This window comes from Chionomys nivalis, chromosome 22 (genome assembly GCF_950005125.1).
Source record: "Chionomys nivalis chromosome 22, mChiNiv1.1, whole genome shotgun sequence".
Lineage (NCBI taxonomy): Eukaryota > Metazoa > Chordata > Mammalia > Rodentia > Cricetidae > Chionomys > Chionomys nivalis.
In genome coordinates this window covers 14730363-14754841 of record NC_080107.1, presented here as the reverse complement: position 1 = coordinate 14754841, position 24479 = coordinate 14730363, and the positions used below count along the sequence as shown (strand labels likewise).

At 37.7% G+C, this 24479-nt stretch overlaps 1 protein-coding gene across 4 annotated transcripts in view; it reads left to right on the top strand.

The window, feature by feature from the left end:
• The window catches only part of B3galt1 (beta-1,3-galactosyltransferase 1), a 489297-nt gene that overhangs the window by 188954 nt on the left and 275864 nt on the right, over nucleotides 1-24479 (top strand). The window contains exon 3 of one of the 4 annotated variants that reach the window (XM_057755708.1): nucleotides 195-235. The exons of the other annotated variants lie outside the window; for them this stretch is intronic. The gene's annotated coding sequence lies outside the window, so the exon portion shown is untranslated. The remainder of the gene's footprint in view (nucleotides 1-194; nucleotides 236-24479) is intronic. 4 annotated transcript variants of the gene reach the window in all.

Genomic DNA, 24479 nt, shown 5'->3' with positions numbered 1-24479 from the left:
CAGTGATCATACTCAGTTTGTTGTGACTCCATACCTGGTCGCGGGCACCTCTCTGATCCCTGACCAACATTTAAACCACTATTTAGCAGCTAGTTCAACTGTGTTAAGACAAATCAAGTAATAATATAATGTTATCTCTATAAGGAAAACATCTATGAGTGTCCATGTGTAAATCTTTGTTTCCTTCTACATAGGTATTACTTCCAGCACACCAAGGATATTAAAACATAAAGAGGTATGGCAAGAAAACAAACGACTTAGCATCGCCATGGCTCGTCTTCTCATGTATGACATGTCCTCACTGAATGATTCTGCCATGAATGGAACAGCCTGTCTTCCACAAGTGTTTCGTTAATTCTTGTCTTTGAGTCCATGGAATAGTGGCAATATGTGAAAAAAAAAATAGAAAGAAAAAGAAAAGATTAAAGGGCAACTCTATTTTGCTGGAAATAAGAGAATAGAGATTAAAGCACATTGTTTTGTTTCATTTGTTTCCTAAGCAGGAATCTTACATTTCTCAGGATTCCTAGGGGTCATTCTGTTTTTCAGGGTTGTTGTGTTTGACTCTGATCTGCTTTACACCTCTCTGTCTTCTTTTTAGCAAAACTGTTCTAAGGGTTGTCTGCACCTTGTCTAAAATCCTGCCTGTTGACACCTTGTCTATCTTCCCGCCATCTCTCTGTATGCCTTTTGTTTTTGTTGCTTTGTCCCTACTATTACAGTGAGACTTCTGTACTCGGTATTCCTAGGAGCCTCTGACCTTCGGGAACATGTGTCTTTTCTTAGTTTTTATCTTGCTTGACGTGGCTACTGTCTTCCACACACTGATCACACAATCTTCCCTGATGATATTCCTCACCTGCCTCCAACACATCTGCTTCCTATTTGTCCATCTGTGACTCCAACCCTGTCCTCTCAGGCATTTCATCGCTAACCAACACTCCCATGTCCCTACTGTAAATGTTACCGTATCTCATGACTAAAGCTTTCACTCCACAGCTACATCCTTTTTCTAGCTGATTTCCTTTTTAATGTCTTAAAATACTAACGATCAGTGGCAACATCCAAGTTATTATTTCTACCTCCATTCTGCTCATCAGCTGCATCCTTCACAAGTATTCTCTTGTATTATCTGATGGGATGCTCCAGTCCAACACCCAGCATCTCCCCAGAAAAGCACCACGAGAAGTTTTATCACACTGATGGAAAATTTATCTTTCTACCGATTCAGAACAAAGTGCTTAGTATTGCCCCTTTCTCTTCACGTCTTCATAATGGATCAAATCCTATTGGTTAAGTCTAAAAGTATATTGCAGAACTCGCCCACTTCTCAATGCTTTTTGTTGTGTCTACTCCCAGCACCCCTTACCTCTGGGTGCTTCCGTAGCTCACAATACGTCTTCCATGTCTTCCTTCCATGTAACAACAGAAGCAAAGTGAGCTGCGGCATAGTTCTCTGTTATCAGCTCCCAGGTGAAAGATTTCACCTATCTAGTATCGTGATTTAAGCCCATCACCCTTCCTTGATCAAGCCTCTCTTTACTTTTGTGTATTAGTCTTCGTGTGATGACACTTTACTAACATGAAAATCCATCTGGTCTCTGGGTAGTGACCTTAACTTGAACTGTCTTCCTGCACATATTTGTAAATTTGCTCCCTCATTCTAGTAATATTTTCCTCAAATGTTTCCTAACTTACCACTCCTAGGCAGCACTAACTACAACACATCTCACGGGCCCTGCTCTTACCCACTTAGTTTCTTTCGTTGACTACACCTGTATTCCTTGTCATTATGATGATGATGTCATTATTGATGATTCCAAAGACAGCAACTGAATGGGGAGGGGTTGCTTATAGGTCACAGGTAAGTTGAATGAGATGCACCCCGACCCAAGTTCAGGCATTTAAATACTTCTTCACCAGTTGGTGGCTGTTTCAGAAAGTGTAGGAGGTTGTAACCGTGGTGGAGGAAGTACGTGAGGAAGGGGGCAGGTGCAGGCTTTGAGGCTCATGTTGATTTGAATTATCTTTCTCTGTTTGCTGCTTTGGTGTGAGATGTGAACTCTTAACTGCTGCTTCAGAAACCACGTCTTACCTGCCTGTTCCTCACTTACCCACTGTTAGAGTGATGGACTCATTACCTGCCAGAACCATAAACTCCAAGTAAACCCTATCCATGGCATATGTCACACTAAAATTAATAGAAAAGTTAATAATACACAATTCAAAATATAGTCCATCTTAGTGAAGATGTGAAGACACCAGGATCTTGTAGCCTGTATAGTAGACAAGCAGGATACCATCAAGGAGTGACTTCACACACAATGGATATGATCAAATAATGCCATCAAGATAAACCTCCAGAGCCTTGTCCACCGACCATATCCCAGGAAGTTCTAGATTTTTGTCAAATTGGCAATAGTAACCATCACACATCTTTTTTTTATACACTCCACCAACAATAGAATATAGTTTCATAAAAGCAGATTCTTTTCATAATAGTTTCCAATTCTATATCCTAACACCTCATGGGGAATAAGCAACCCGTTTATAAATGTTGTATATACATGGTGCTATAATTGTTGCTTGAATAAAGCCTCAATCTTCTTTTGTGCTGAATGGGACAGAATGATTCATATTCCGTTAATTTGGTGTTTGTTTTAACAAGACCATGAAATAGCAATTAAAAATGTAAGAATTAAACACAGAAGAGGATCCAGCAGCTTGTCCAAGCCAGCTCTCTCTCTTGACTGCATGGCACTCTGGCAGACATCTATCTTCATTAACTGTCTGTCTGTCTGTCTGTTATTACTCTTCCAGCCTTTACACCCTCTATGAAAAATATGCTCCAATATACTTAATTATTCTGGCATTTAAACAAAAAAGGTTAAATCAGATTTGGCCACAAGATTTTAAACTCTGCTTTTGTCGATTTGGGAAAATGAAGAATTCTACAGACTCTTGCATGTTCACTGTAGTGGTGGATGCCAAGAGCACTAATCCCAGTTAACTATTATAGAATGAATTACATGTGGACAAAAAAGCAAATTCTTTCAGCCATTTCAGGCATCGGATGACTCTCATCAGGAGAAGTTTTGAAACTAGGTTTAATTAATCTCGTTTTAGTTGTAAGAGCTGTTTCATTATCTACCTAAACCACGATGCCACAGCTAAAAGAGCACGTGAGCAGATCTGGAATTTGTCCTGACGATCTGGAATGTCAGTGCAATACCAAGCTCATCTCAACGAGAAATTTTAGATTGTGTTCTTCATTGGATTGCAGAAGAGAGCCAACATTAATCTGAGACTAGGGTGGGAAGGAGTTCCAGAGGAGACAGAGAGGAACCCAAACAGATGTGAAGATAGTGTCTGTAAATTGTCTTTGATCCATTGAAAAAGATCACTTCTGTACCAGTCTTTTTTTCATTGGGTACTCCAGAGTAACACAGATGTTCAACCATCCGGTATGAAGATGAACCTGCAGAAATTGTTAAAGGAGGCCGCTTGTTTGTTTCCTGACTGCCCAGAAACTGAAATAATCACACGGAAACTATATTATTTAAATCACTGCTTGGCCCATTAGTTCTAGCTTCTTATTGACCTACTCTTGCATCCTAGTTTAACCCATCTTCATTAATCTGTGTATCGCCATGTGTCAATGGCTTACTGGCAATGTTTCAGCATGTCTGTCTCTGGTGGCAGCTCCATGGCTCCTCTCTGACTTTGCCCTTCTTTCTCCCAAAATTCAGTTTAGTTTTCCCCACCTAGCTCTGTTCCCAAAGCAGTTTCTTTATTAACCAATGATATTCACAACATACAGAGGGGAATCCCACATCAAAAAGTAATATATATGTCAATATAAAAAAGTAAAAACATGGATTTTAAAAAGTAAGCACAATACTATTATTTGGATTATCTAGACTGAATAATTATGTATATTTTTCACTTCATCCTTATCTTTCTTCTATGTATATTTCAGTGTGTTTATGAATGTATAGTGCCAGCTATACTAATTATTATAACAGTGTATGCCCATCCTTTAAGAAAGTTTTTGAACTCAGGCAACTAACTTTTTGTTAGGAATCATAGTGTTTGTGTTGATAAATAATATGAATGTACAGGGTATTCTCTGATGTCTCTCTTGTCAGACACACCTTGACACAGGACTGGTCTATTTATAGTCATTGAAATTAGACCTCAGTGTACATTAAGTGGTCATTGCTTTGACACCCTTAGAGCATCAACAGTTTCTTGGGTGCATTTTCTTACATCTTCTGTTTATATTCGTTTTCCTCCTTTTTGGAGCACACCCTTGAAAAGTTCTCAAGGTGTGGTCTCTTGCTGATAGTCCTTTTTTTTTCATTTTTCTTGGGAATCTCTCTCCTTTCCTGGTCGTGTAGATAGGTGTGCGATGTAAAATTCAAAATTAACATTTTCTTCTTGGTACTTTGAAGATGTTACATCGCTGTCTTGTAAATTCTGCTTTTCTCTAATTTTTAGTCATTCACATTTTTATGACTGATTCTATTATCTTCTTTGTCTGAGGTTTTGTTGCCTGGCGTTATGTGTCTCTCTCTCTTTCACACACACACACAAACACACATACATATTATGTTCAAGGTTTCCTGCTCTGAAGAAGCTAGGCTTTTATCATTATTTTTAGCTTTCATCTCGGAGGAATCTTTCTTCTTCTGTCCTTTCTTTCACCTTCTGACATTCTGGCTAGAAGTAGGTTGAACTTCCACATTCTACCCTCCACACTTCTTTATTTCTTCTTCATATTCGGCCTTTTATTTTCTCTTTCCTGAATATCAATAAATTCTCTACCTCTATCTTTAGTTCAGTTACTGCTTTAAAGAAAGTAAGTTGTGTTGGTGGGAAAGATACAAAAGAAAATCAATGAAACGGTGTAATTTGTCTTTCCATGTTCCACCATGAAGATACTGGACCAAATCTCTGAAACTGTAAATCACTCCCAATTAAATGTTTCCTTTATAAGAGTAGCCATGGTCATGGTGTCTCTTCACAGCAATGGAAACCCTAACTAACACAGAAATATGTGTGTGGGTGAGCATTTTAATGGACATAAAAACTTGTAAATGATTAAAACCTCAAAAACATCATATGCTATAAATTTAGAAGTAACAAATAACACCTAGAAGGTATGAGTACATTTCCTGTTATGGGGAATGAAGGCAATGACTCCAAAAACCCCATAGGAATGGCCATAACTATGAACCACCAGAATGATCTCTTATCTATCTTTCAAAAATCAAAGAACACATTCATGCAGAGAAAATAGTATGTGTTCAGCCTTTCATACTGGAGGATTTTAGGTTGCCATGAAATTAGATAATTCTAGATAACTTTGTGAAGAATTAGTAGGGGTTACTGTTGCTACAATTTTAGTAATCAAATGTGGACTGGCAAATAGAAAGGAGAAGCAAATGACTACTTATTAAGTATTTATGATATTCTGCCTAATGATAGCCTTTAGATGCCGGGATGTTGATTATTAGGGAAAATCAAGTTCTGTCACCTGACAGAAATGATGCAATGCCTTGATTCCTTACTGTCAAAAAAGCACATTTTATAATGCAAGAGGAAGCAGAGACTCCCAAATTTGTTCAGTCTGAAAAGAAGGCTAACACCAATAAAAATGTAGATAGAAGAGACAGTGATATTAACAGAGGCATTTGAGGTCGTGCCTGGAATTTGCTATGGCACTAACTAATAAGAATAAAAGACTGGCATTAATTGTGTCTGCAAAGTAATTAGGCCCTAGTGTTATTCTTTCATAAAAAGCTCCTGATTCTGCTTGTATTATTTCTGTTGAATAACTCTTACTGTATAGGACATAATAAGAGCCATTAATAGTCAAACTGTATTTTAAATGTAATTAGTGGTATACAAGGTCAAAAGGTCCACTTTCAAAATTGTCTTATTCAGCAAAGTATATTCAGTACAGTATGACATTAAAGTCATATTAGAAATCCAATCTTCTAAATGTTAGTTGATCCAAAGAAAGGAACAAAGGAAATTGAAAGAGGGGATGATTAGAAAAGATACAGTGAGGGAGAGAAAAGAGAATAAAAAAAAAAAAAGAGGGTCTGATACTAGCAATAATTAAAAAAATATTTTGTGTTTATTTTGGTTTTCATTGTATATATTCATTGTGAAGACTGCACATTACAAGAGTCACTTTCCCAACAACCTTCTACCCTTTGTCTTCTCAGGCCTTTCACGTTAAGACCCTTTACTTACCTAGAGAGGTTTTTTTTTGTACTTACCTGTCATGTGTATAGTCTTGATTTCAAGTATTTATGCTGATGTGTCATTGAAAAGACATGATGTCTTTTTATAATGTCGGTTAAAATTTTTGTTTGTCCTAAAATAGTAAATGTATTTATGAAAACTTACAACCCCACAACCCCACTCGTCCTTGCTTCACCTTGAATATTTCTTGGAGAATCCCACAGCTGGCACCTTGCCGTCCTCCTTATACCATGGAATCTTAATTAAAGCAACTCTTGTGTTAGAGATTCGAACGAAGTTTTGTGTTGAAAGAAGAGAGAAGAAGAAAGGAAAATGTGCAAAATAAACAGAAAAGGTTTGTGACCCATTTTATACAGGGTTTTGGCTTCAAACCGTTACAAGTGAAATAATCATTCCGTAGGAGAGGCAAACCTGGACTTTTCTACTCTGTGGCTACAGTTAAGGGGAAGGGAGGAACCTCATGCCAGATACGGGGAAACAACTGCAAATGGACCCAGAAAAATTAAGGAGAAAATAGAAATTTAATCTGCTTTTCACTTCATAATCATGAAAACTGTTTTTGGTACACTAGACAATAGATCTGCCTACTTCTTGGCTGATGAGTTTCTGACAGTGTCCTTGATAATGCCCTCAATGTCCCAGATTCCTGACCCAAGTCATTCTCATGCCTAGGATGCTGATTAAGAAGACAGTCAAGGATGTTACAAATACAGTGTGCTGCTGAATGGACAAAAGGAAGGTCATTCTAGGAATGATGGGTGTAGAAAGAAAACCTAGCCAGATGACAGTTAAGTACTTTTCCTTCAGTTCCTTATTTCTAAGTCCCATAATGGAACAATGAACTACCCGGTGACTGAGGCTAACTCTCTTCTCTCTCACCAAGCATCTCTCCTACCCAACCAACAAATTCTCTCAATTCTGTCTCAAAGCTTTTCTGACTTTTTCTCTTCAGTCATCAAAACTGTTTGTTGCTTTCTTTTCTAGTGTGATCTTATATATATATATAATTTTTTCTTTCCTAAGTAATTTTTAGCCATCTTTCTCTAAATTCCTGGGTGTTGCTCTGAAGTCACCTATAGACTTCTGTAGGTTGTCACTATGACTGTTTCTCTGATAACTTTTTATTTCGTTAGAGATACTACGATGTGTACTGTACTTTATACAAGAAAACATTCCAAAGGAAAGGTTTAAAAATTATTTGCAAAAATGTTTCAGTTCACTGGATCTACCCTGAAAGTCTCCTTCTTACGGACTATCTTTTATAGTACAAGAAGGTTATGTAAACTTGCAAGGGAAGTGAATAATCAATAATCCTGCCCATCTATGACACCTATATACTATAGCAATGATCAGCATGGCAAGAGAGCCCTTAACCATCAGCCGTCTACTAGGAATTAAGGAACATTCATAATGTATGAGTGAAACCACGCCTCCTGCTAGAAACCTGCACAACTACATGGGGTTAGTGAGGTCATGTTATCTTAGAACAAAACCCACGACTATCACTCTGCTAGACCAACGTAACTTCTAACTGCATTCTAGAATGTATCCTTACACCTACAGATGAGTACAGCTTTCACTCCTCCTCAAAAAGCTTCTCTTTACAGCAGACTGAAACCGTTACAGAAAACTAGAACTGGTCCTGATGCAGAGATCGATGGATACAAAGCAACTGCCACATCTCAGGTTCAGGGGACCTGGGAGCAGAGTGAGGCAAAAATATTTTAAGAGCCAAAAGACTAGAGAGTCTGCTGTGAGGTGACAGAGTAGCTACATCCATGATACCTCAACAACATATCTGCCTAAACAAGACCTCAACAATGATAATTTCATTACATAGACTAATGCGGAAAGGAGGAAGGGCTTCAACTATAGACAAAGAATGAAAAGCAACTAATGTCTGCTAAGAGATGGATGAGCCCCTTAATTGGTTATCCCAGACAATGTGGTCAACCCTGAAATGATAAACACACAGTCACACTTAATGGACTCAGCAGGTTTATTTATATATTTATACACACACACACACACACACACATATATATATATATATATGAAAAAGAGACTATCACTTGAGAGAAAGTAAGGGGAGCATGGGGGTCTTGAGTAAAGGGATGTTTGAGGGGTTACAGGGAGGAGAATCATGAAGGGAGAGAGTGATGTAATTATATTTTAATGAAAATTTTGATAAAATTTTTAAATTAAGTTAGATTTTACTCAACAAATAAAAAGCACACAGATATGTATGTATGTACATAAATTGTGTGTCAGTATAAGTACATGTGTACATATATCAGCATACACATATAGTATGCATATTAATTCTTTGAGTGTCATTCATTGAGACACTGGGTGACTATGATTATTTCCTAAGCTCATCAAAATAAAAAACACTCTTAACATTGACAGTGGGCTAAAATGAAAAAGGAACACATGAAGTTAGAAGAAACAACTTGTAGGGAGGTAGATGAAGAATGGGACTGAAGAGATTGCTCAGTATTAAGAGCAGGGGCTACTCTTCCAAAGGACTCTGTATTTCCAATATCCACCTGGAGGCTCATAACTGTCTGAAATTCCAGTTTGTGTATCTGAAGCCCTCCCCTTACCTCTGCAGACACCGAATGTAAGTGATGCCCAGACATTTACAGGATGTGCAAACAAAACACCCACATGTATAAAATTTAAAAATAATATTTAAATAAATGAATGGAAAAATTTAACAAGAGAACTGTACCAGGCACTTTTGGAGGGTCACCAACTAGCTCCCAAATTATGATACAGAGACTTCTTATTAGTTAAGAACGTTCAGCCTTATCTTAGCTCTTTTAATCTGATTATCTGCATTTTTTTCCTCAGGGCTTTTACTTTTCTGTGCATCTTACTTTCCTGCTGCCTCTATGTCTGTCTGTCTGTCTGTCGGGAAGCTGCCTGGTTTCTGGCCCTGTGTGTCTACCTCCTAGTTTTCTTCATTGCTCTCTTCTCTCTCTCGAGTCTAGATTTCTCCTCCAGGTTATTCTCTCTGCCTGTTGACCCCCTATCCCTCTCCTGCCTAGATATTGGTTGCTTGGCTTTTTATTAGACCATCCAGGTTTCTTAGGCAGACAAGATGAAACAGCAAAACATCTTTTTGTAATTAAACAAATGAAACATAAACAAATGTAACACACCTTTACATAGGTAAAGTAACATTCTGCAGCATAAACAAATGTAACACATCTTTGCCCAGTTAAAGTACTATTTCACAACAGACAACTTCAGTTAATCCTTGAGAAAGATACTTCTTGAGCCACAAATTATTGTCCTGCAACTTGTTTTGAAATGTAAAGAAAACAGATGTGTTACATTTGTTTATGCTGCAGAATATTACTTTACCTGTGTAAAAGTCTGTTACATTTGTTTATGTTTGATTTGTAATAGCCAATGTACCAATGTTAAAAATAAAAACAATTGGCATATTGTTAGCTAATTGTTAAGAATACTATGAAAAGTTACTGATGTATGAGTGCATCTAAAGGAACGCAAGAAAACTAGGCTGACCTTTCTGAACTCATGTGTGAACTGTGGCAGCAATGACATGGTTTCCCTAATAGTATGAGCATGATTAGAAACCTCAAAATGTGCTCTGGTGAGTCATAATCATTTACTTTTCCATAAAAAATTAGAACTAGAGCAAAGTTAGCTTTATTAAAAAAACTAACTATAATTTAGTACAAAAAAACAAATAAGACCATCAAGGACAAAAAGTATCTAAAAACAAAAATATTCATCACTTCCCAGAGGATTATAATACACATAATGTGTACCTTTAATATACATATACATATATAAAGGTTAGACAAAAAAATTAATCATGAATAATCCCAGAACGATCCATCACATTACAAGGCAAGGCTGCCCCTGTGAATAAATTGATACTTATTTCAAACCTCTTACTGATATGATTTATGGTCCTTGTGTGTTTTGGAGAAGACAGAATACTGCTGATTATTCTTTGACATTACAGTCTAAACTGTAGGTCACACGTGCAATAAGAGTTACTTTACAATCACTTGCACAGCTGTACCCTTTGCCCTTCCCATGTCCCTCGGTTTACAGTTAACAAAAACTTTAACTTTTACTCAAGTATTATAGCCTTATTTTGGGATTACTAGAAGATAAAATGAAGTAAACATAACTTGGTTTATACAAAATATTAATGAGAACAGGACATAGCAGGTATGATTTTAATTTGAATTAAATTTAATTGAAGCAGCTTCCTTGAATGTCGGTAATTATTTTCAGTTTTCTAAGCCTCAGGTAATAAATCTATAATGAATTTCTTTTTCTTCAGCAATTAAAATGCATCACTGTTCTCTACAGGAGAAAGAACATGTTGTTTATGATTCTGATTGTATTTATTAAGAACACATTCCATTAATCAAATTAGCCTGAAGTAATTAATAAGGGATCACTTCCTAGACTTGTGCTTGAGAAGTGATCATCTTTTCATCTCAAAAAGTAACCCTACTGTTCCATGACTCTACCTCTAAGTGACCCAGTCACTACAGAACTGTGTCAGTAGAGAGAGTTCTGCCTGAGACAGAAGGTACCCAGGTTTTCTCAATTCATCCAATCCATGAGCACCCCGCCCATCATATCTTCTGTTTGTACTTGAAATCTGGCTCCCCCAGCAACCTTGTCCTTTGGGAGCTTGCTGGAGACACACGAAGATATCAAGCTCCAATCCAGAGCCTCTGGATTAAAACTTTTAGTCTCCTGAGCTTGGAAGATGATCCACAGGACAGTTAATTTGTGAGAAATTTTTCCTCTGCTCATAAACTCTGTCTTGTAATCCTTAGGTTTGCTGATTTTCCTTATTACTGTTAAATACTAACTACCATACTTCAATCCAACATATGCTGCAAAAACAAGCTGGTTACTTTGTTAATTCTCAGCAGAACAAACCAGTGTGAATTGACATGTCTGTTTTATTTTTTATTGCTGCTTTTGTTAATCTTATGCCTTTGGCTCTCTCAGACAGGTAAAAAATGTTTTGCCTCTCAAAGGCTTTTTAAAATGTACCATTAAGTCTAATTTTACATTATATCTCACTCCCTGAAATTTAATTCTGGAGAATTAAATTATTTTCTCTATTAATTCTTGACAAAGAGGAGCAGAGGATGCTGGGAATGTTAAGGTGATCTCATTCAGACAAGACTACCAACCAAATAACAATATGATATCAATATTAACTAACCCAAATGATTGATTGCTAGTCTTGGCATACAGAATCCACCAAAGCAATCCAAAATAAAAGCAGGATTTGTTTTGTGAAATTCTGAAATCACTTTGAAACAATTGTATTTTTTTTTCTAGTCAACTGCTTGTGTTTTCTAGCTAGAGGTCCTACTTGACTATACTTCATACACTCTCTATGTTCATGGTCCTTCTGGGGGAAGCTCTGGGCTTCTGGTGTACCCAGGCTCTGTGTTTCACCCTCTTGCTGTTGCATGCTTGCCCTTAAGGCAGAAAACAATCTATTCCCTTTCTGATTTTTCTCTGATTACATGAACAAGAAGATGAAAGGACCAGTTTAGCTCTTCTGACTCACTGTGATTAGAGATGCTGCTTTTTGCCCAGCACATGTTTCTTTCATATCTATTTCGTACGACACCAAAAACTAATTTATTTTGTAGCAGTGCACATAGAAGGGGAATCAGTTGAACATTTACAATGCTTTTAGGTAAAACTGATGCTGAAACATTTTGGCAAGAGGCTTTTTCCCTGTCCACGTAATTCTTACTGTGATTTAAAGATGTCTCACCAAGGTATTTGCTACCCATACAACCAGGAAATAGATGAAGTTTTGAAGCTGTGCAGGCCTTTCTGGATTAGCCTTTATACTTCATTTCTCAGCTAGAAAAATCTGAAATTTTAGAAATACACTTCTGTTCTCTGCTTTATTCTTATCTATCCAGACAGGAATCCGGGTATTGTCACAGTAATTTCTGTAGATATTGACTGAAGATCTTTATATACAGTGATTGCCAGACTTTATACATGAAGCTCTGTTCAGCCCGAATTCCCAGTTGTTGCCTCGTGGTCTGTAATTGTTTTACTCATTATGTCTCAGTAATATTTTTGAATTCTCAATGTCAGTAACCTCTTTAATAAGCCTCATTTCTGTAAAAGATAGGTCACGTAGAAGAAACAGACCAAGATCTAGAGGTGATAACGTGAGACTGCTGCTCCTGAAACCCACCTGGGTAGATGATGTCAGACTCCATGTTTAAATCAGCGTTAAAACTGATATCAAACTTGCATCAGATATTTTGAGGACTAAATGCTTCCTTCAAGTTCTTCTGAGCCAACATTTTGATCAGTGCAAGAATCTGTTTTTCTTTATTGAATTGTACATTTTTCTATACACTTTTTATTGAAAAGTGATTCTGATTATAATGTCCCTCCAGCCTCTGCTTCTCCCAGTTCCTCCTAACCTACCCTTCCATGAGGATCCTCTCACTTTCTGCCTTTCATTAGGAAAAAAAAAAACTTTTAAAACATAAAAATACAACATAACAAAATAAAAGTTAATACAATAAAACAAAAACAATCACATCAAAGTTGGACAAGGAAAATCAGTAGAAGGAAAGAAGAGCCCCAAAAGCAAGAATCAGAGACCTGCTCGTTCACACACTCAGGAGTTCCGTACAAATATTAACCTAATAGCTATAATATATAAGCAGAGGAACTGGTGCAGACCCTTGTATGTTCTGTGCTCGCTCCTTCAGTCTTTGCGAGCTCATATGTGCCTTGCTTAGTTGATTCTGAGGGCCAGATTCTCCTGGTGTCCTCATCCTATACTTTCTTGTCACCTCCTCTTCCATGGTATCCCCTGAGCTCTGAGTGGAGGGATTTAATGGAGACCTTCCATTTAGATTCAGTCTCCACATAATGGCTGTCTTTGGGCCTCTGCATCTGTTCCTATTAGCTTCTGAAGGAAGCCTCTCTGATGGCGACTGGATAAGGCACTGGCTATAGGAGAGAGTATGAGTATATCAAAATATTGTTAGGAATCATTTTATTGATGATTTTAGACCACCCGTGTTTGTTTCTACCCTAGGTCTCTGAGCTATCAAGACAATGGTTCTTGGCTACACAAGCAGTGTTGTTTGTGGATTCCATCTCATAGCATTTGCCTTAAGTCGAATCAGATATTGCTTGGCTAGTCCAAGTTGTGTGCCATCATTGCCCTACCATATTTTTCAAGATTGTAGAATGTAAACAGAGTCCGCATTTTCGCTTCCTGCTGTCCAGTCCCAAAATGATGACACCAAAACCTTAATATTAATTATAAACTGTTTGACCTATAGCTCAGAGACTTATTACTAACTTGCTCTTACAACTTAAACTAGCCCATTTCTATAAATTTATATTTTGACGCATGGTTTCATGGTGTTACCTGTTAGTACATCTTGCTACTCTGGCAATCTGCTGACATCTCCCCAGACTCTGCTCTTCTCATTCCTTGCATTTCAGTTTGACTTTCCCACCTGGCTTCATTCTTGCTATATTCTTGTTATAGGCCAAATCAGTCATTTTATTAATCAATGGGATTAAACATATTCACGGAATACAAAAGGGTTATCCCACAGCAGCAGATCAAGGTTTTGTGGCTGGAAACAGGGTAGATAACTGTGTATTTTTCCTGATTTTAGTGTAGTTGCTTTGAGTCTCTATCCATTTAATTTGATATTGGCTATAGGTTTTCTGTGACTTGTCTTTATTATATTTAGCTATGTCTATTGTATCCCAAATCTCTACAAGAATTTTATCATGAAAGGGTCTTGGATTATGCCAAAGGATTTTCTGCATCCAATGAGATCATCATTTTTTTCTTTCAGTTGGTCCATGTGCTGGATTACATTTATTAATGTTCTGTATGTTGAACCCCTACAGCAGGGTTCTCAAGCATTCTATGCTATGACCCTTTAATACAGATCTTCATGCTATGGTGACGCAAACCATGAGTTTTCATTGCCACATCATACCTATAATTTAGCTAATATTATAAATCATTATGTAAACATTTCTGAAGGTAAAGGTTTGTTAAAGTGCTTGCAACCCACAAGTTGAGAACCACTGTCTGGGATGAAGCCTACTTGATCATGGTGAATTTATAATCTTCTAGATGTATTCTCGGATTTAATTTGTAAGTATCATAAAGAATATTATTGTTCCTGTGTTTGTAAGGGAAATGACTTGAAATCCTCTCCCCCTTTTTTGAGTTTTTATGTGGTTTGGGTTTCAGGGTAACTCTGATCTCATAAATTGGTCAGTGTTCTTCCTGTTTTTCTTTTGTGGAATAACTTGGGGAGTATTGGTATAAAAATCTTCTCTCAAAGTCTGGTAGAATTCTGTGATGATAAAACATCTTGCTCTGTACTCTATTAATTTTTTTGGCTAAAAGATTTTTAATGACAGCTTTTATTTTACCAGACCTTGTAGGTCACTTTAAATTATTTTTCTGATCTTGCTTTAACTTTGGTAAGTGGTACCTATAGAGAAACTTACCCTCTTTTATATTTTCCAATTAGTTGGAGCATAGGTTTTTAAAGCATGTACTGTGATTCTCTGGATTTCCTTGGTGTCTCTTATTATGTCCCCCTTTTCATTTTTGATTTTGTTAACTAGGATATTCTCTGTGTGTCGTTTAGTTAGTTTGGATGAAGGTTTGTCTGTCTTCTTGACTTTCTCAAAAAAGCCTGCCTCATTTTCTGGCAGCTCTACTTGCCTTTTTAAATATTTCCCTTGTAATCTTCACTGTATTATATAAAACATTGTTGTTTTCACTTCAAGAGAAAACAAAGCACCTACCCTTTTGTAAATTGTATTTGCTTTGTGTTTACATAAATATTGCTCAGTTGTGTGTACTCTTAAAAATGGTTAAAGTCTTAAAATAAGGCTTATAAGTGATTGCGCAATCAGGTATCTTGCAAACCATGTGACTTGTTTAGTTGAGTACTAGGTGGAGGATGAGCTGTGATGGGTTTAAGAGTGTGTTCAAGGCAAGCTTGCTATCATTCTCTTCTGGAAATGCTCCCTCTCTGGAAGAGAAATGAGAGTGGAATTGCGGCTTGTTTGCACACTATGGATTTCTATTTAGAACCTTTTACTTGTTTTTATGTGCAAAATAAAATAAGGTAGAAATTGAGCGGAATGCTTTCACAAAGGGAAGTGTATTTCAAATGGCACTCCCTGATCTACTTCAGTAAAAAGTCACTTATTATAATGGAAGGGAACCAAGTCTATAAAATAGAATTGTGCTTACCCCATATCATTTCTGAAATACGCAGGTCACATGGAATGAACAGAATATTCTCAGTATTATAATATTCTGTATATGTGCTTGTTATATACTATTATAGCTTCAATACATTATTGTCTTGTAATTTTATGCTTAGAACAGTATTCCAGAGTAGAACATTTATCTGTAAGATTAGTGATCCTCATATGAAAAAATAAATATGAATACTTTTATATATTGTTTTCTAATTAAATATAAATAAAACATTAGAGTATAATAATCAATTTCTAAATTGATGGATTTTCAACTGGTCAGTAACACACAAACATACACTTCACGTATATATCAGAACGAAGGAGCAAAGGAGGGAAAGAGAAGAAGAGAGGAAGAGAGAGAGAGAGAGATTTTTCCTTTGAGGCAGGGTCTCTTGCCTAGGCTGACCTTGAACCAGTCAAGATGAGCTTTGCACTCTTGATGCTGCTCCTTCCTCTTCTGGAGTCCTGGGATTTCAGATGTGTATATTTTTCCTCCCTGCTGATTGTGAACCTTGGTCTCACACAAGGTAGCAAAGAAACAACCATTGAGATGTGTTTCCAGTCTTCAGATGTTACAGGGTAAAGGAATAACTTTTTTCAAGAAAAGTGATACCTGATTTCTTTTAAAGTAAATCATGAGCTGTATTTAATAAACACTCAGAAAGGCGGTTAAGTCCTTCTTGAAAATAAAATGATAAGTTTATGTGGTAGTGCATATTTATGATCCCAGTTACCAATAAAATTAAATAGGAGGATCACAAGTTCAAAGCCAGTATGGTTTAGGTCAAAAGACACTGCCTCTAAAATAAATAAATAAAAATCAAAGAAGAAGTAAATTCATTTTGATCAGAGATAATACAGATTTTTCCAAGTAATAATCATATTATCAATTTTGTGAATTCCCTGGCTTATGTAATAACTTATTTTTTATGCTATGTATGATATGGCTATACACCATGTTTGAATGTGTTCAGTATAATGGAATGGCGTTAATGTAATCTAACAGAAAAAAATATAACTATAAGGCAAATACTTCCAAGGTCACATTGGAAATACTTCTCGGTTCTAGTAGTAGAGCTTTGATCTTCATATAGCTCTCATATGGAGTTTCTATAACTGAATGATTGTTTTGTTAAGCTTAAACAACAGTATGTAGGCCATTATGCCTATTATCCTCCAAAGATAAAATATAATATTGAAAAAATAAAATGTATCGAGGTTAGTATTTGATTGGGAGTCAGGAGACTGACATTGTCTTCATGCAATCCATGACCTTGCATATGGTGCTTTCTTTATTCATTGCTGAGGACATGTACCTGTTATATTTAGCTGCAAACAATGGAAAACACAAATTTATTTTTTTTCATACAATGAGAAGTCTGGAAATTTGCAGCCCAAGGCTGGTGCAGTGGCTCAACACTCTGATTGGAACCCCAGGCTCTATCTGGCACTCCCTAGCATTCTGCCTGTAGCCTGACAGTTTGCCCTCTAACCACCATAGCCTCTTCAAGACAAAGAAAAGCTCCATGTATCTTCTCGGGGAGGTAAATGCTTCTTTTCTAGAGTATTCATTTCTCAGATATGCTGACTACTTTGTGGCTGGAATTAGATCAAATGACTCACCGAATAAAGGGAGAGCAAAAGTGGAAATGCTGTGATTGTCGTGATGAAACTCGTACTGGCCCAATGTCATCAAAAGAAAGCAAAATATGCTTTTGAAATGACTGCCTGAGAGTATCTATCATAAGGAGAATTGAGATTTTGGAGTGAGGGGGCTTCTCAGAGTTAGGATAAAGGACCACGTCTGCCAATGGTTTCTGACATCAGTTGCAATTAATTTGCTGAAGCGCAATGGGGAGGACACACAGATTAACCAGACTGTAGCTTTTCAGACAAAGGGGCAACCAGCATTCCAGACTGTTGTTTCGTCATCACTTTCCCTGTAAAATCCATTTGCTTCAGCACCCAGCTTAATACAGTAATTGGAAACAATTTAGGACCACTCAAAGAAAAACACAGGTAGAATCAAGGAAAGGCTTCGGTACAGTTTGAAATTCTGCTCTCCTCCTGGAGTTTTGGGTGGCATTGCAACTTTATCTATGCCTGACACAATTTAAAGCAACATTTACCAGGGATGATGGCCTTAGCCTTGGTGCCAGACCTCTTAGGGGCTCAGTCACATTATGCTCCTTTGCTGGTGTGTTTTTCTGTTTGTTTGTTTGTTTGTTTGTCTGTCACATAGGCTGTTGTGAATGAAGCTCTAAAGCAAAGCCATTGCAGAGGTTCAGATACCACATTCACCCCCAGTCTTTGGCTTGAATTACTTTTTGTTCTGTAAAGCCAGTTCTTTACTGTACAACACAAATGACCAAGAATTGATGCAGCTCTCCCATAATACATCCGGGTATCACCCCCTCCCCAATACACATTGTGCAGGGCCTGCTTAATGTTGATGAATGCCTCTCTCCACATCCTTCCTGAGCTTTTCTCATGGTGATTTGATGTGTCCCAGTGACTTACCTATGCAGTCCAATCAAGCCACGAGCTTGGAAGAGTAGGAAACCATCTTAATATTGAAGAAAAAATAATACTATCATCTCACCAGCATCTCAGCACTGAGCTAAACCTTCTCAAGGTCAAGATGTAACCTCATCCTTCACTGTCTTTGCTCTACTGTGTCATCAGCAATTCAACACCAAACCCTTGAGCTGGGCGCTCAGGCTGCTGGGATTAATCTATCACTGGCTCAGTGGGCTGAGCCGTCTGTCACCTGTGCTGGGTCAGTTCCACCCAGCAATGCACATTCATTCTTCTTAGTACCGCACAGTTGCTTGGTGACAATGCAGAACTGCAGCCACTGCTTTTGGAACCTTCCACCTTAAGGCATTCATGTTTCACCAGATAGGGGAATGGTTTGTTTTATTTTTATTTTGGTCAGCCTTTGTGGAATCTCTTATTATTAACTGAGAGACACGTTACACTATTTTCTTGGTATGCCTACAGAAATTTTATATATAGTGAGCCTGAGATTCAACTGTTACTGTTTGGTAAAAGTCTCAGCGATGCTAGTCACTCCAGGCCAGAGCACCTGACTTCCTTCCAGGTCTCCCTGCCAAAAGAGTTGGATCCAGCAGATCTTGCTAATAACATTTGTTCTTTGCAGACACTCATGGATAATGTCAAACTGGCAATTTCCTAGGGATAAATGAGTCCTCTGCTTCCACGACTCTGGAACTCTATTCCTCTCCTAGCTCAGTGGCCTTGTCAGTTATCGATTCAGTCTCTGAAGTGTTAAACTCTTGAACCTTTTCCAGTTCCATTTCATAAACCTACTAGTTTGTTTTTAGTCCTGAGGCAATCAATCGTTGAATTTCAGATTGTTGAAGAATGGGTTCTCATTTTATAGAGGGCAACCTAGCTCTCTTGCTACAAAAACAGAATGAGAGGTGAGAGCTGGTAATCATATGGGAATGATTTTAGTTTTCTCTCTTTAGAACTAAATAAACTAAAACCAAAAAACCCCAGGAACCAAGCTCCAACCCATATTCATTTTCTATCAGCTCTAATAGTGTTTAAAGACTACCTTCCAGAGTCATTGAACCCTCAGTACAGTCCAGTGACTAAGGTCTGATAATGGGATGTAAGCAGAAATATTACCTATCTATGGGGTGTCTTCAAAGTGGTCCCTAGGTTTTGCCTATTGGGCAGGATGTAGATACATTGTTGCATAAAGCTAACAGTGGAAACAGTAGCATCAAGATGATGGTCTAGAAGCTGAGTTCTAGGGTCTAAAATTGAGAAGTCAATCTCCTTCTTGGTTTCTGATCCAGGCATGTATGAAGAATGTGTTTTTGTGTATGTAGAAGAAATGTTTGTTTTCAATCTAAATGGAGATTGTACTTTCTTTGGTTTTCATGAATCCAGCCACACTCTCCATCTAAATGCCTAAAAGTCAGGTCAATCTAAAAGAACTAATTTTAAGCAATCTCTTTTTAAAAAGTTTTTGATCATTATATTTATTAGTTCCTGCTCATGAATATATTTGATTTACTTTAATCCCTGTTTCTCTTTCTGAACTCTTCATCATCTACAGCCCATTCCCATTCCTACTATCATTTAATTTTATGTTAATATCTATTGTTTTGAGGGTATGCCTTTCTTCTCCAAATACTGTTATGGCTTACCAATGGGGACATTCTGAAAAATTGATTTTTCTGGTCTGGTGATTTAAACATTGTGGTACTATCATAGAGTGTACTTGTGTAAACTAAGATCACATTAATATGGTTGCAATGTCACTGGCTATAAGGAATAAGAAACCACTGTCATATGTGGCTCATAGTTGTTCAAAGTATTCATTTGGATAAAAAAAAGGTCCAACCACTTCTCAGAATCTTTTATAATATCTAATTCATTACCAAAAGCATACCAACAACTCAGCAAAGAATTGTATTAAGTGAATTTTGATGTTTTATGTTAATATAAGTTATTTTAATAGATTAAAATAGGACAAAGAGTGAGATTAGAAGAAGGAGATCATGTGAGAGGGAAAGAAACAGACAGACAGTCTGTGGCTCATAAAAATATAAGATAAATTATAGGCAGAAGTTGATGTCACTCCCAGTCCCGCAACCATTAAGTCCCAAGGAAACATACAGAGGTTTATATTAATTATAAACTGTTTAGCATATTGCTCAGGGTTATTAGTAACTAGCTCTTAGGACTCAAATTTACCCATAATTCTTATCTATGTTTAGCCACGTGGCTTGGTACCTTTTCTCAGTGAGGCATTCTCATTTTGCTTCCTCTGCATCTGGTTGGTGACTATGTCTCTGCCTTCCCTCTTCTCAAAATTCTCCTAATCTGGTCATCCTGCCTATACTTTCTGCCTGGCTACTGCCCAATTAGCATTATATTAAACCAATATGAGTGACAAATCTTTACAGGGTACAAGAGCATTCCCACAGTAATAAATATCTCCCTGTTTTTCTAAAGAAAAAGAGTTAAGATGTTTCATCACCTATGTTCCAACCATCCAAGGAGACTTACCTTAGAAAAGAGAGAGTCATGAATGAATTCAACCTTCAGGATGTATACAGACTTTATATTTCTTGCTATATTTAATTTTTAGTCCTAAATTGTATGTATTACCATTTTTTCATACAATGTATTTTGTTCATATTATTTCCTCTCCTCCATTCCTTTCCACATCTTTTCCACACCTTTCCCCACCCAACTTCATGATCTCTCTCAAAAAATAGAAATTAAAACAGTAACAAAGACAAAATGAAATTCAAAGCAGACAAACTCTAAAAAGAAAACCAGTAAGAACCAATAAGATCCAAAATACCAAAACAAAACAAAATCCCATAAAAGACCAGAGTCCATTTTGTGTTGACCAACTACTTCTGGTCATAGTGTCTGTCTTGGAGAAAAATTGCTATTATTCTGATAAAGGAACATAACAGTAAAATGACCTCTAAAGACATATTGCTATACCCAGAGATCAGTGCTTTGGTCAACCTCATTGGAGAAGCTTCTTGGAGTAGATAGTAATTAACAAAGTGCTCTAACACTGGACGATGTACATAGAGTGAGAGACTTTGGAGTGCTCAGGTGTCAATGGCATGTCTTTACCTAACCCATTCCCTCAGGAATCTATGCACAAGAGGAGGCAGAACAATTTTAAGAGCCAAAAGTTGTGGATGACTTCAAAGAAACCATATTTTCTAGATACAACAGGATTGATGCACAAAGACTGTGACATCACACACAGAACAACACAGATTTAAACCAGATAAAAAATCTCAGCACTGAAAAGGAGAAATGGACACAAAGTCTCATCCTAGCCAAGAAACTATTTATAATTGATACCCTGCTTTGGAAAGGGAAAATCTTTTTTTTTTTCTCAGTGGAAAATCATTGCTATAATTTTAAAGCATGCTCTTTATTTTTCCAAAATTTATATATTTATTCAAGGAAATACAATCAGGTGTGTCTTCCCACCCTTCCCCAATTCTCCTCACAACCCCACCAACTCCCAACTTCACGTCTTTTTAAAAATTCTTATATTTTGTTTTGTGTTTTGCGTTTTTTTAAAAAAATGTATTTATTAGTTCTTTGATAAGGTTGTTCAGTGAGTTTTGAATATACCCTGCTTTGTTACAGTATCAGACACCACTCCCTCTTTTCTTCTTTGGTTAGGATGTCTCAGATGGGGTCCCCAACTTAGTATTTGATTGTCAAAAATCATTAATGTGATGATTGGCCCCCTCACATTAGAAAATAACCATCACATTCCCCTGGTATGTTCTGCTCTTGGCCACTTCCAGGAGAAGAGAGACAAGAGTATCTTAGCCACTCACAGGCAGCTTGCATTCCTTCCTAATGTGACCACTGCAAGGTGTCAGCCAGCTCTACTCCCTGTGCTGTCCAATCGCTTCCTGGACTGTCACAGCAACAGGGCTGGGTGTCATGCGGTCCGATTTATATAATCAGAGAATCTGAGTGCCTATGATGTAAAAACTAGAAATTTTTTCCAATATAATTTCCAACTTCTTCCAATATAATTTTACCATCGATATTATTATCATTAGAAGCTCATGGTTTCATTTTCTCTTTTAGTGTTCATATTAGCATATCCTTAGAAAGAAGTGCTTCCAAGGGAACAGAAAAGCTTGAAAATGCCCTTTGTTCTTGATAGACCAAATCTTCCTCACAACTTGATATTCTCCACGGTGCTTCCTTTGTGGAGTTGTTGGTTGTCAGCTCTCTGTTTCTAGCTCTCGTTTTTGATGTTGTCTAATATCTCCTTCCATTTTCTACTGTGTTGTGAAACTTCTTATTTTATCACCAACACGAAAGGAATCATAACAGATTGCTTTAATCTCAGAAGTAAATGCCTTTCTCGTGTCTTTACTATCCACTCAGCGAGCTGGAAGAATCAGATGTAATACACAAGTTCACCTCAGACAGTGAAAGGATTTTTATGTGCTGTGCACTTCCTAAATGTAGCTATAATTATTGTCCTTTGTATAAAAATCTGAAAATTTGTAAAGAAAGCAGTGACCTTTGATCGATACTCTTTTGATATTCTGATATAAGATGCAACAGCTTCTTTCAAGCCTATTTTTCTCTTAAGAGGATCCTATGAGAGTGTGCATTAAAAAGGGCCAAACTCCATGTATCATTTCCCACTATTAAGAAGTATCCCAAGCCAGAAAACCCAAGTACAGGAGGCAGACTTCATGTGACAGTCCCCATATTTTCATAAACTGATGCTGCTTTCTACTTTGCTGCCTCTTCTGGCTCTCTGGATATTTGGTGTCATATCAGGAATCTCAGGTTCTGGTGACTGATAAATTCTCACAAGAGCTTTGATGACAGCTTTTAAAATTTTATCTGAGATAAACAGATAAACATACCAGCAGTTGCCAAAGAGTAGTGGCCTCTGGGGGTTGAGGTGATGCACACCCAACTGGGTTTTGCTTTCCAATAAAGCACATTTGAGCATGGGAACTCCGTGGACTCAGCCACATCATTTCACGGATTTAATCCCAAAGCATTCTCATTGATATGACAGGCCAGCGACAGCAGCTGTGCAGATTCAGAGACCAGAGTTCCCTCCCTCCAGTCTCAGAGAGTCCACAAATGGCTATTGAATCTTTTGTCCAGGAAAGAGCAGGCAATAGCAGGTTGGACAGGAAGCTATCTAGGTGGCCAGATTGACATGTCTACTGCCCTATCCACCATATCTTAGTGGCACAGCACATCTAATCATAAGGGAGCCTGGGAAACATGAACAACCTGTGTGCCAAAAGAGAACCCAGTGAGCATGTGAGAAGCCTCTGTCACAGTATGAGAATAGGGTAGAATAGAGTCTGTGTAAGGAAAACAATGAAGATACATAAGGAAGTGTCAGAAGGCCTGGTGGACATGTTGTATTTGGCAAAAGGGTAGAGAAGCTTCTTCTCTGACACTCTGACAGTGACGTATGTCCCTATAGGCGTGTGAGGACTCAGGAAGCAGACAGCTGGTTCTAAAGCCAGATTGCTGTCTAGAGTAGAGTGCCTTGTGTAGTACAGGCTCTGCCCTGCCTGGAAATCAAAAGGAAACAGAAAGCAGTCAGGAGTATCTCCAAGAGACATTATAGAACATTTCTGTACCCTAGGCAAGGAGAGCCATTTTACCACACAAAGTCATCTCCTGTTTGAAGAACTGAGAGTCACCGGAGTGAGCTTCCTGGTTTGTTTGTTTGTTTGTTTGTTTGTTTGTTTGTTTGTTTTTCTCTTCAGCCACCAAGAGGAGCATCACCTCAGCCATTACCACAGATGACCATATAACACAGCAGTGGTGTGCTAGATTAGGGGCAACCTGGAAGACCCTAAAACACAGAAACCTAGGAAGTGGTGATGTGCATACCGAGGTGGTGTCCCTGGGAGACGATTTGAGGGACTATCAGAGAAAGGTTCTAAACCCTATGCTTGTGGCTTTACATTTTAACTTTACCATTTTATTAAAAATAATCTTTCTCTCCAGCATATTACCCAGACCATGGAACATTCTGCCTTGTTCTACGTTTTAAAGACACACTGTTCGATTGCTCGCTCTTCCTTGAGCTTTGTCCTCATTGCTAGTTACAGTGGAGACTTGGCAGCTGTGTAAAGATATGCTTCCCATGGACAATATCCAGGACTGGAAAAGATGAAAGTGGTTCACCTTTATCCCTAACTAGCTGCATCGGCCCAGAGAGGTCTTCTCATTTTCTGCTCTGCCCTGGGTCAGATGTGCAGTACCCTCGTGTTGTGCTCTGTTCACACCGATAATCGTCTGAGTACGTGTGCATGGTTTCCGGTTCGGTCCTGACATTCTAGATTGTGGAA